At 48.0% G+C, this 12359-nt stretch overlaps 1 long non-coding RNA gene across 1 annotated transcript in view; it reads left to right on the top strand.

The window, feature by feature from the left end:
* The window catches only part of LOC149982178 (uncharacterized), a 49043-nt gene extending 44572 nt beyond the window's left edge, over positions 1–4471 (top strand). The window contains exon 3 of the long non-coding RNA XR_016482704.1: positions 4367–4471. This is a non-coding gene — a long non-coding RNA (uncharacterized LOC149982178). The remainder of the gene's footprint in view (positions 1–4366) is intronic.
* The last annotated feature ends 7888 nt before the right edge of the window (positions 4472–12359 follow it).

Here is a 12359-nt window from a genome sequence, read left to right as displayed (position 1 = left end):
ACAGTTTGGAACAGTTTGGAACAGTTTGGAACAGTGAACAGTTTGGAACAGTTTGGAACAGTGAACAGTTTGGAACAGTTTGGAACAGTTTGGAACAGTGAACAGTTTGGAACAGTTTGGAACAGTTTGGAACAGTGAACAGTTTGGAACAGTTTGGAACAGTGAACAGTTTGGAACAGTTTGGAACAGTTTGGAACAGTGAACAGTTCGGAACAGTTTGGAACAGTGAACAGTTTGGAACAGTTTGGAACAGTTTGGAACAGTGAACAGTTTGGAACAGTTTGGAACAGTGAACAGTTTGGAACAGTTTGGAACAGTTTTGGAACAGTTTGGAACAGTGAACAGTTTGGAACAGTTTGGAACAGTTTGGAACAGTTTGGAACAGTGAACAGTTTGGAACAGTGACGTCGACCGTTCGGCGGTCGATGCCAATCCACGTTTCATTTTCCATTTGTTTTGTCTTTGTCTTACACACCTGGTTTCAATCCCCCAATTACCTGTTCATTATTTAACCCTCTGTCCCTCCATGTTTGTTTGTGAGTGATTGTTTCTATGTGTGAAGATCTGTTATTGTGGGCTCTGTTTTTGTATTGCATTCATTATATGCTGAGTAAAATACGTTTATTTACTCCGATCTGCTGTCATGAGCCTGACTCCTATACACCAGCTACACATAGACCTCCTGATATTAACTTGGGTCCAGCCTGAAGCTTGCTCTAAAATATTCTGGGAACCTCAGAGCCCTTATGAAGTGTAACTGCAGCTATTCTGCAATTACTGAGTCCAAAATACCAAAATATTCCAAAATATAGTCGACTGCAGTTACTGCACTTTTACTGCAGTTTGAAGACTGCATACTCTTCTTTGTGAGGGAGTTTCCTGTGCCAGTGATATCCGGACAGGCAGACACAGCTGTAGGCTATTTGTGCAAGGGATAAGAAGTAATCAGGTCGGCTTTTTTTCCATGACATTTTTTTCCCCCTCTATTCATGCTGAGTGGTCGAAAGGGAGAGAGCTGGAAAGACTTTTCAAATAGGCTACGTTGAGGAACTGTTGTCATTCTCAGTGGATGTAAAAACAAACTTTGCTTTATGAGATGAAGAATTGTTTTCTTTAAGAAGTTCCACATTGATGGTGAGTTGAGGCAATCAAAGAGTATCAGATCCCCCCCCCCCCCCTCCCCTCCCCCAAATGGACACATTTGATAAGCCTACATTTATGCGCAGGCCAGGTAACCTATCATAACCATGACAATAACCACAGCATTTATTGTTATTGGAGCCCCAACCATCCTATGCCCACTAGGCCCATAATAACATCAGTGTTTATCCATGTTGATGCTGATATTTATCATGATGTCTCCAAGGCCTGTTAGCCAATGGAAGGGGCCGGGACATTAATCAGGAAATCAATTCTGTTGTCAATTGGCTGTTCTGGGATTGAGAATGGATGGCAATCTGAGGACTCAGGGGATGCACGCCAAATGGCAACCTATCCCCTATATGGACCTAAAGAGTTTTGGTCAAAAGTAGTGCCGTATATAGGGAATAGTGTGCCATTTGGGGTCAAAAGTAGTGCCGTATATAGGGAATAGTGTGCCATTTGGGGTCAAAAGTAGTGCCGTATATAGGGAATAGGATGCCATTTGGGGTCAAAAGTAGTGCCGAATATAGGGAATAGTGTGCCATTTGGGGTCAAAAGTAGTGCCGTATATAGGGAATAGTGTGCCATTTGGGGTCAAAAGTAGTGCACTATATAGGGAATAGAGTGCCATTTGACACGTAACCACTGAAAACCATCTCTGCCAAAGCCACAATTACTGAGGAATCTCAAACTTTGTTATGACTAGAGGAGTAAATCAAGATAGTTTGCTATTATGGAGCCAAACATGCACTATTTTGACAATTTCTTCAATACCTCACACCAAAAGCCTCAATTATCCCTTGACATGTCTTGAATTAACATAATGTATGTCTTAGATGCATGATGTTTAGGAAATGCTTTTCATATTGCAAAACCACTGGACTGCAGCAGCCTATTAATCCGGATCATAATGCAGTAGACGACTAGGATTCAGACGCTGTACACCTCCATCTGTTCCGTTGTCCCACAAAGACTGAGAATTGTATGTCATGGTTTTAATAGCTGACTATTTCAATATCAAGTGGAACTTGACCTTGAATAGGAATTGTCTGTCTCCATAATGGCACCCTGATCCCTAAATAGTGCACTACTTTTGACCCAAAATGGCACCCTAATCCCTAAATAGTGCACTACTTTTGACCCCAAATGGCACCCTAATCCCTAAATAGTGCACTACTTTTGACCAGGGTTCATAGGGCCATTTCGGACGCAGCATGAGATGATACATTATGAGCATTACAATAAGGGGTATCATCAGGTAGAGGAGTATCATCAGGTAGAGGAGTATCGTCAGGTAGAGGAGTATCATCGGGTAGAGGAGTATCATCAGTTAGAGGAGTATCATCAGGTAGAGGAGTATCATCAGGTAGAGGAGTATCATCAGTTAGAGGAGTATCGTCAGGTAGAGGAGTATCATCGGGTAGAGGAGTATCATCAGGTAGAGGAGTATCGTCAGGTAGAGGAGTATCGTCAGGTAGAGGAGGATCATCAGGTAGAGGAGTATCATCAGGTAGAGGAGTATCATCAGGTAGAGGAGTATCATCAGTTAGAGGAGTATCGTCAGGTAGAGGAGTATCATCGGGTAGAGGAGTATCATCAGGTAGAGGAGTATCATCAGGTAGAGGAGTATCATCAGGTAGAGGAGTATCATCAGGTAGAGGAGTATCATCAGTTAGAGGAGTATCGTCAGGTAGAGGAGTATCATCGGGTAGAGGAGTATCATCAGGTAGAGGAGTATCGTCAGGTAGAGGAGTATCGTCAGGTAGAGGAGGATCATCAGGTAGAGGAGTATCATCAGGTAGAGGAGTATCATCAGGTAGACGAGTATCATCAGGTAGAGGAGTATCATCAGGTAGAGGAGTATCATCAGGTAGAGGAGGATCATCATGTAGAGGTGTATCATCAGGTAGAGGTGTATCATCAGGTAGAGGAGTATCATGAGGTAGAGGAGTATCATCAGGTAGAGGAGTATCATCAGGGGAATGTAGAGGAGTATCATCAGGAGAATGTAGAGGAGTATCATCGGGTAGAGGAGGATCCTCAGGTAGCGGAGGATCATCAGGTAGAGGAGTATCATCAGGTAGTGGAGGATCCTCAGGTAGAGGAGGAACATCAGGTAGAGGAGGATTATCAGGTAGAGGAGGTTCATCAGGTAGAGGAGGATCATCAGGTAGAGGAGTATCATCAGGTAGAGGAGTATCATCAGGAGAATGTAGAGGAGTATCATCAGGTAGAGGAGGATCATCAGGGGAATGTAGAGTAGTATCATCAGGTAGAGGAGGATCATCAGGTGGAGGAGTATCATCAGGTAGAGGAGGATACTCAGGTAGAGGAGTATCATCAGGTACAGAGTATCATTAGGTAGAGGAGTATCATCAGGAGAATGTAGAGGAGTATCATCAGGTAGAGGAGTATCATCAGGTAGAGGAGTATCATCAGGTAGAGTAGGATCATCAGGTAGAGGAGTATCATCAGGAGAATGTAGAGGACTATCATCAGGTAGAGGAGGATCATCAGGTAGAGGAGTATCATCAGGTAGAGGAGTATCATCAGGAGAATGTAGAGGACTATCATCAGGTAGAGGAGGATCATCAGGTAGAGGAGTATCATCAGGTAGAGGAGGATCGTCAGGGGAATGTAGAGGAGTATCATCAGGTAGAGGAGTATCGTCAGGGGAATGTAGAGGAGTATCATCAGGTAGAGGAGGATCATCAGGTGGAGGAGTATCATCAGGTAGAGGAGGATCATCAGGTAGAGGATTATCATCAGGTAGAGGAGTATTGTCAGGGGAATGTCCCTGGGAGTGTTGCGTCACCCTAGCGTGTTGAGTCACTGATGTGATCATCCTGTCTATGTTGCCCCCCCCCCCCCTTGGGCTGTGCCGTGCCGGAGATCTTTGTGGGCTATACTCAGCCTTGTCTCAGGATGGTAATTTGGTGTTTGAAGATATCCCTCTAGTGGTGTGGGGGCTGTGCTTTGGCAAAGTGGGTGGGGTTATATCCTTCCTGTTTGGCCCTGTCCGGGGGTGTCCTCGGATGGGGCCACAGTGTCTCCTGACCCCTCCTGTCTCAGCCTCCAGTATTTATGCTGCAGTAGTTTATGTGTCGGGGGGCTAGGGTCAGTTTGTTATATCTGGAGTACTTCTCCTGTCCTATTCAATGTCCTGTGTGAATTTAAGTGTGCTCTCTCTAATTCTCTCTTTCTCTCTTTCTCTCTCTCGGAGGACCTGAGCCCTAGGACCATGCCTCAGGACTACCTGACATGATGACTCCTTGCTGTCCCCAGTCCACCTGGCCGTGCTGCTGTTCCAGTTTCAACTGTTCTGCCTTATTATTAATGGACCATTCTGGTCATCTATGAACATTTGAACATCTTGGCCATGTTCTGTTATAATCTCCACCCGGCACAGCCAGAAGAGGACTGGCCACCCCACATAGCCTGGTTCCTCTCTAGGTTTCTTCCTAGGTTTTGGCCTTTCTAGGGAGTTTTTCCTAGCCACCGTGCTTCTACACCTGCATTGCTTGCTGTTTGGGGTTTTAGGCTGGGTTTCTGTACAGCACTTTGAGATATCAGCTGATGTACGAAGGGCTATATAGATACATTTGATTTGATTTGATTTGATTTGAATGTAGAGGAGTGTCATAAGTGGAACATGCCAAACGGAGTAGATGAAAATCTGTGTCCCAAATTTGACCCTATTCCCTTTATAGTGCACTACTTTTGACCAGGGTCCATTGCACTATGTAGGAAATTCCGTGCCATTTGGAAAGCAGCCTGCCCCTTATTAATTGTCAGGAACTCCATACTTGACTCCATACTGAAACATGTTGCAGTTGACACATTTTCTATTTATTTTGTAGATATTTTAAGAAATAGTTGCTTCTGATGCCTATTAAATAATTCTTTGTTTTTCCTCCCTTCATGTATACACGCCACCGTCCCCGTGGGCCTGAATAAGCACCGTCCCCGTGGGCCTGAATAAGCACCGTCCCCGTGGGCCTGAATAAGCACCGTCCCCTTTGGCCTGAATAAGCACCATCCCCGTTGGCCTGAATAAGCACCGTCCCCGTGGGCCTGAATAAGCACTGTCCCCGTTGGCCTGAATAAGCACCGTCCCCGTGGGCCTGAATAAGCACCGTACCCTTTGGCCTGAAAAAGCACCGTCCCCGTGGGCCTGAATAAGCACCGTCCCCGTTGGCCTGAATAAGCACTGTCCCCGTGGGCCTGAATAAGCACCTTCCCCGTTGGCCTGAATAAGCACCGTCCCCGTGGGCCTGAATAAGCACCGTCCCCGTGGGCCTGAATAAGCACCGTCCCCATGGGCCTGAATAAGCACCGTTCCCTTTGGCCTGAATAAGCACCGTCCCCGTTGGCCTGAATAAGCACCGTCCCCGTGGGCCTGAATAAGCACCGTCCCCGTTGGCCTGAATAAGCACCGTCCCCGTTGGCCTGAATAAGCACCGTCCCCGTGGGCCTGAATAAGCACCGTCCCCGTTGGCCTGAATAAGCACCGTCCTCGTTGGCCTGAATAAGCACCGTCCCCGTTGGCCTGAATAAGCACGGTCCCCGTGCGCCTGAATAAGCACCGTCCCCGTGGGCCTGAATAAGCACCGGCTCTTTTGGCCTGAATAAGAACCGTCCCCTTTGGCCTGAAAAAGCACCGTCCCCTTTGGCCTGAAAAAGCACCGTCCCCTTTGGCCTGAGTAAGCACCGTCCCATTTGGCCTGAAAAAGCACCGTCCCCTTTGGCCTAAAAAAGCACCGTCCCCGTTGGCCTGAAAAAGCACCGTCCCCGTTGGCCTGAAAAAGCACCGTCCCCGTTGGCCTGAAAAAGCACCGTCCCCGTTGGCCTGAAAAAGCACCGTCCCCTTTGGCCTGAATAAGCACCGTCCCCGTTGGCCTGAAAAAGCACCGTCCCCGTGGGCCTGAATAAGCAACGTCCCTGTTGGCCTGAAAAAGCACCGTCCCCTTTGGCCTGAATAAGCACCGTCCCCGTGGGCCTGAATAAGCACCGTCCCCGTGGGCCTGAATAAGCACCGTCCCCGTGGGCCTGAATAAGCACCGTCCCCGTTGGCCTGAATAAGCACCGTCCCCGTGGGCCTGAATAAGCACTGTCCCCGTTGGCCTGAATAAGCACCGTCCCCGTGGGCCTGAATAAGCACCGTCCCCTTTGGCCTGAAAAAGCACCGTCCCCGTGGGCCTGAATAAGCACCGTCCCCGTTGGCCTGAATAAGCACCGTCCCCGTTGGCCTGAAAAAGCACCGTCCCCTTTGGCCTGAATAAGCACGGTCCCCGTTGGCCTGAAAAAGCACCGTCCCCGTGGGCCTGAATAAGCACCGTCCCCGTTGGCCTGAAAAAGCACCGTCCCCTTTGGCCTGAATAAGCACCGTCCCCGTGGGCCTGAATAAGCACCGTCCCCGTGGGCCTGAATAAGCACCGTCCCCGTGGGCCTGAAAAAGCACCGTCCCCGTGGGCCTGAAAAAGCACCGCCCCCGTTGGCCTGAAAAAGCACCGTCCCCTTTGGCCTGAATAGGCACCGTCCCCTTTGGCCTGAATAAGCACCGTCCCCGTTGGCCTGAATAAGCACCGTCCCCGTGGGCCTGAATAAGCACCGTCCCCGTGGGCCTGAATAAGCACCGTCCCCGTGGGCCTGAAAAAGCACCGTCCCCGTGGGCCTGAAAAAGCACCGCCCCCGTTGGCCTGAAAAAGCACCGTCCCCTTTGGCCTGAATAGGCACCGTCCCCTTTGGCCTGAAAAAGCACCGTCCCCGTGGGCCTGAAAAAGCACCGTCCCCGTGGGCCTGAAAAAGCACCGTCCCCGTGGGCCTGAAAAAGCACCGTCCCCTTTGGCCTGAATAGGCACCGTCCCCTTTGGCCTGAATAAGCACCGTCCCCGTTGGCCTGAATAAGCACCGTCCCCTTTGGCCTGAATAGGCACCGTCCCCTTTGGCCTGAATAGGCACCGTCCCCTTTGGCCTGAATAGGCACCGTCCCCTTTGGCCTGAATAAGCACCGTCCCCTTTGGCCTGAATAGGCACCGTCCCCTTTGGCCTGAATAGGCACCGTCCCCTTTGGCCTGAATAAGCACCGTCCCCGTGGGCCTGAATAGCCACCGTCCCCTTTGGCCTGAATAAGCACTGTCCCCTTTGGCCTGAATAGGCACCGTCCCCTTTTGGCCTGAATAGGCACCGTCCCCTTTGGCCTGAAAAAGCACCGTCCCCTTTGGCCTGAATAGGCACCGTCCCCTTTGGCCTGAATAGGCACCGTCCCCTTTGGCCTGAATAGGCACCGTCCCCGTGGGCTTGAATAGGCACCGTCCCCTTTGGCCTGAATAAGCACCGTCCCCTTTGGCCTGAATAGGCACCGTCCCCTTTGGCCTGAATAGGCACCGTCCCTTTTAGCCTGAATAAGCACCGTCCCCGTGGGCCTGAATAGGCACCGTCCCCTTTGGCCTGAATGAGCACCGTCCCCGTGGGCCTGAATAGGCACCGTCCCCTTTGGCCTGAATAAGCACCGTCCCCGTGGGCCTGAATAGGCACCGTCCCCTTTGGCCTGAATAGGCACCATCCCCTTTGGCCTGAATAGGCACCGTACCCGTGGGCCTGAATAGGCACTGTCCCCTTTGGCCTGAATAAGCACCGTCCCCTTTGGCCTGAATAAGCACCGTCCCCTTTGGCCTGAATAAGCACCGTCCCCGTGGGCCTGAATAAGCACCGTCCCCGTGGGCCTGAATAAGCACCGTCCCCTTTGGCCTGAATAAGCACCGTCCCCTTTGGCCTGAATAAGCACCGTCCCCTTTGGCCTGAATAAGCACCGTCCCCTTTGGCCTGAATAAGCACCGTCCCCTTTGGCCTGAATAAGCACCGTCCCCTTTGGCCTTAATAGGCACCGTCCCCTTTGGCCTGAATAAGCACCGTCCCCGTTGGCCTGAAAAAGCACCGTCCCCTTTGGCCTGAATAGGCACCGTCCCCTTTGGCCTGAATAGGCACCGTCCCCTTTGGCCTGAATAAGCACCGTCCCCTTTGGCCTGAATAAGCACCGTCCCCTTTGGCCTGAATAGGCACCGTCCCCTTTGGCCTGAATAAGCACCGTCCCCTTTGGCCTGAATAAGCACCGTCCCCTTTGGCCTGAATAGGCACCGTCCCCTTTGGCCTGAATAGGCACCGTCCCCTTTGGCCTGAATAAGCACCGTCCCCTTTGGCCTGAATAAGCACCGTCCCCTTTGGCCTGAGTAAGCACCGTCCCATTTGGCCTGAAAAAGCACCGTCCCCTTTGGCCTGAAAAAGCACCGTCCCCATTGGCCTGAAAAAGCACCGTCCCCGTTGGCCTGAAAAAGCACCGTCCCCGTTGGCCTGAAAAAGCACCGTCCCCGTTGGCCTGAAAAAGCACCGTCCCCTTTGGCCTGAATAAGCACCGTCCCCGTTGGCCTGAAAAAGCACCGTCCCCGTGGGCCTGAATAAGCAACGTCCCCGTTGGCCTGAAAAAGCACCGTCCCCTTTGGCCTGAATAGGCACCGTCCCCTTTGGCCTGAATAAGCACCGTCCCCTTTGGCCTGAATAAGCACTGTCCCCTTTGGCCTGAATAGGCACCGTCCCCTTTGGCCTGAATAGGCACCGTCCCCTTTGGCCTGAATAAGCACTGTCCCCTTTGGCCTGAATAAGCACTGTCCCCTTTGGCCTGAATAGGCACCGTCCCCTTTGGCCTGAATAGGCACCGTCCCCTTTGGCCTGAATAGGCACCGTCCCCTTTGGCCTGAATAGGCACCGTCCCCTTTGGCCTGAATAGGCACCGTCCCCTTTGGCCTGAATAGGCACCGTCCCCTTTGGCCTGAATAGGCACCGTCCCCTTTGGCCTGAATAGGCACCGTCCCCTTTGGCCTGAATAGGCACCGTCCCCTTTGGCCTGAATAAGCACCGTCCCCTTTGGCCTGAATAGGCACCGTCCCCTTTGGCCTGAATAAGCACCGTCCCCTTTGGCCTGAATAGGCACCGTCCCCTTTGGCCTGAATAAGCACCGTCCCCTTTGGCCTGAATAAGCACCGTCCCCTTTGGCCTGAATAAGCAATGAAAGTAAAAAAAAGATTATAATAGTCTTCACAAAGAGTACTCATTCAAGGTTTTTATTTATTATTTGAACTATTTTCTATAATGAAGTCATCAAAACTATCAAATAACACTTATTGAATCATGTATTAACCAAAGAAGTTAAAAACATTTTAAACAAGTTAAACATAAACATATTTTATATTTTAGATAGTAGCCACCTTTTGCCTTGATGAACGCTTTGCACACTCTTGGCATTCTCTCAACTTCACAATAACTTTTAAATTATTTCACAATTTAATTTAAATTAAGCCTAACTGAATGATAAGGAGGGTGAAGATGTTGATTTAATTTAGAAAGACAATAGTCTAATGATGAGTCTGTGTTATGCCTACATATCTGTAGTTCACCCTGTCTGTAGTTCACCCTGTCTGTAGTTCAGCCCATTTGTAGTTCAGTTTGTTTGTAGTTCAGTCAGTCTGTAGTTCAGTTTGTTTGTAGTTCAGTCAGTCTGTAGTTCAGTTTGTTTGTAGTTCAGTCAGTCTGTAGTTCAGTTTGTTTTTAGTTCAGTTTTAGTTCAGTCTGTCTGTAGTTCAGTCAGTCTGTAGTTCAGTTTGTTTGTAGTTCAGTCTGTCTGTAGTTCAGTCAGTCTGTAGCTCACCCTGTCTGTAGTTCAGTCTGTTTGTAGTTCAGTCTGTCTGTAGTTCAGTTTGCTTGTAGTTCAGTCTGTCTGTAGTTCAGTTTGTTTGTAGTTCAGTCAGTCTGTAGTTCAGTCAGTCTGTAGCTCACCCTGTCTGTAGTTCAGTCAGTCTGTAGTTCAGTCTGTCTGTAGTTCAGCCCATCTGTAGTTCAGTCTGTCTGTAGTTCACCCTGTCTGTAGTTCAGTCTGTTTGTAGTTCAGTCAGTCTGTAGTTCAGTTTGTTTGTAGTTCAGTTTGTCTGTAGTTCAGTCAGTCTGTAGCTCACCCTGTCTGTAGTTCAGTCTGTTTGTAGTTCAGTCAGTCTGTATTTCAGTTTGTTTGTAGTTCACCCTGTCTGTAGTTCAGCCCATCTGTAGTTCAGCCCATCTGTAGTTCAGTCTGTCTGTAGTTCACCCTGTCTGTAGTTCAGTCTGTTTGTAGTTCAGTCAGTCTGTATTTCAGTCTGTCTGTAGTTCACCCTGTCTGTAGTTCAGCCCATCTGTAGTTCAGTCTGTCTGTAGTTCAGTCAGTCTGTAGTTCAGTTTGTTTGTAGTTCACCCTGTCTGTAGTTCAGCCCATCTGTAGTTCAGTCTGTCTGTAGTTCAGTCAGTCTGTAGTTCAGTTTGTTTGTAGTTCAGTCAGTCTGTAGTTCAGTCTGTCTGTATTTCAGTTTGTTTGTAGTTCACCCTGTCTGTAGTTCAGCCCATCTGTAGTTCAGCCCATCTGTAGTTCAGTCTGTCTGTAGTTCAGTCAGTCTGTAGTTCAGTTTGTTTGTAGTTCAGTCAGTCTGTAGTTCAGTTTGTTTGTAGTTCAGTCAGTCTGTAGTTCAGTCAGTCTGTAGTTCAGTCATTCTGTAGTTCAGTCTGTCTGTATTTCAGTTTGTTTGTAGTTCACCCTGTCTGTAGTTCAGCCCATCTGTAGTTCAGCCCATCTGTAGTTCACCCTGTCTGTAGTTCAGCCCATCTGTAGTTCAGTCTGTCTGTAGTTCAGTCAGTCTGTAGTTCAGTTTGTTTGTAGTTCAGTCAGTCTGTAGTTCAGTCTGTCTGTATTTCAGTTTGTTTGTAGTTCACCCTGTCTGTAGTTCAGCCCATCTGTAGTTCAGCCCATCTGTAGTTCAGTCTGTCTGTAGTTCAGTTTGTTTGAAGTTCAGTTTGTAGTTCAGTCAGTCTGTAGTTCAGTCAGTCTGTAGTTCAGTTTGTCTGTAGTTCAGCCCATCTGTAGTTCAGTCTGTCTGTAGTTCAGTTTGTTTGTAGTTCAGTCTGTCTGTAGTTCAGTCTGTCTGTAGTTCAGTTTGTTTGTAGTTCACCCTGTCTGTAGTTCAGCCCATCTGTAGTTCAGCCCATCTGTAGTTCAGTCTGTCTGTAGTTCAGTCAGTCTGTAGTTCAGTCTGTCTGTAGTTCAGTTTGTTTGAAGTTCAGTTTGTAGTTCAGTCAGTCTGTAGTTCAGTCAGTCTGTAGTTCAGTCTGTCTGTAGTTCAGTTTGTTTGTAGTTCACCCTGTCTGTAGTTCAGCCCATCTGTAGTTCAGTCTGTCTGTAGTTCACCCTGTCTGTAGTTCAATCTGTTTGTAGTTCAGTCTGTCTGTAGTTCAGTTTGTTTGTAGTTCAGCCCATCTGTAGTTCAGTCTGTCTGTAGTTCAGTCAGTCTGTAGTTCAGTTTGTCTGTCCGTTGTCTTTTCAATCGACAAGTTTAAGAACTGTGTCGTTGATATATCGTCACATGCAACAGAATTGTATGAGGAATATTTCACACTGAACACAGCGATATAAGGGATTCAACAACGGTCTTCTATAATTGAAAAATGGGAGTGAGAAACTGCAGATGGTGGGCTTTTAACATTGAAGAGGCATGTGTGGATTCCAGGCTCTGCCTAACATACAGCACCAGTCAAAACCTAGGACACACCTACTCATTCCAGTGTTTTTCTTGATTTTTATTATTTTCTAGAGTACATTGTATAATAAAAGTCTAGACATCAAAACTATTAAATAACACATATGGAATCATGTAGTAACCAAGAGAGTGTTTGGTTAAACATATATATTTTATATTTGAGATTGCTAAAAAGTGTTAGCGCAATGACTAGAAGTCTATGGGTATCTGATACGCTAACGGTAGTTATCATTGGCTCGGAAAACTACTTCTAACTTCGTTCATAAAGGACTTGGTATCCACAATTTCATCTGACTAAATGCCAAAATCCCAAAGTATCCTTTTACCATGGACCTGACAGATAGAGTAAGGGTTAATGTGGACCTGACAGATAGAGTAAGGGTTAATGTGGACCTGACAGATAGGGTTAATGTGGACCTGACAGATAGGGTTAATGTGGACCTGACAGATAGGGTTAATGTGGACCTGACAGATAGAGTAAGGGTTAATGTGGACCTGACAGATAGAGTAAGGGTTAATGTGGACCTGACAGATAGAGTAAGGGTTAATGTGGACCTGACAGATAGAGTAAGGGTTAATGTGGACCTGACAGATAGGGTTAATGTA

This window comes from Oncorhynchus mykiss, chromosome 8 (assembly GCF_057628025.1).
Source record: "Oncorhynchus mykiss isolate SJ-2025 chromosome 8, ASM5762802v1, whole genome shotgun sequence".
In the NCBI taxonomy this organism is placed as follows: domain Eukaryota; kingdom Metazoa; phylum Chordata; class Actinopteri; order Salmoniformes; family Salmonidae; genus Oncorhynchus; species Oncorhynchus mykiss.
The sequence above is the reverse complement of the archived record's forward strand: the minus strand, read 5'-3'. Positions and strand labels throughout refer to the sequence as shown.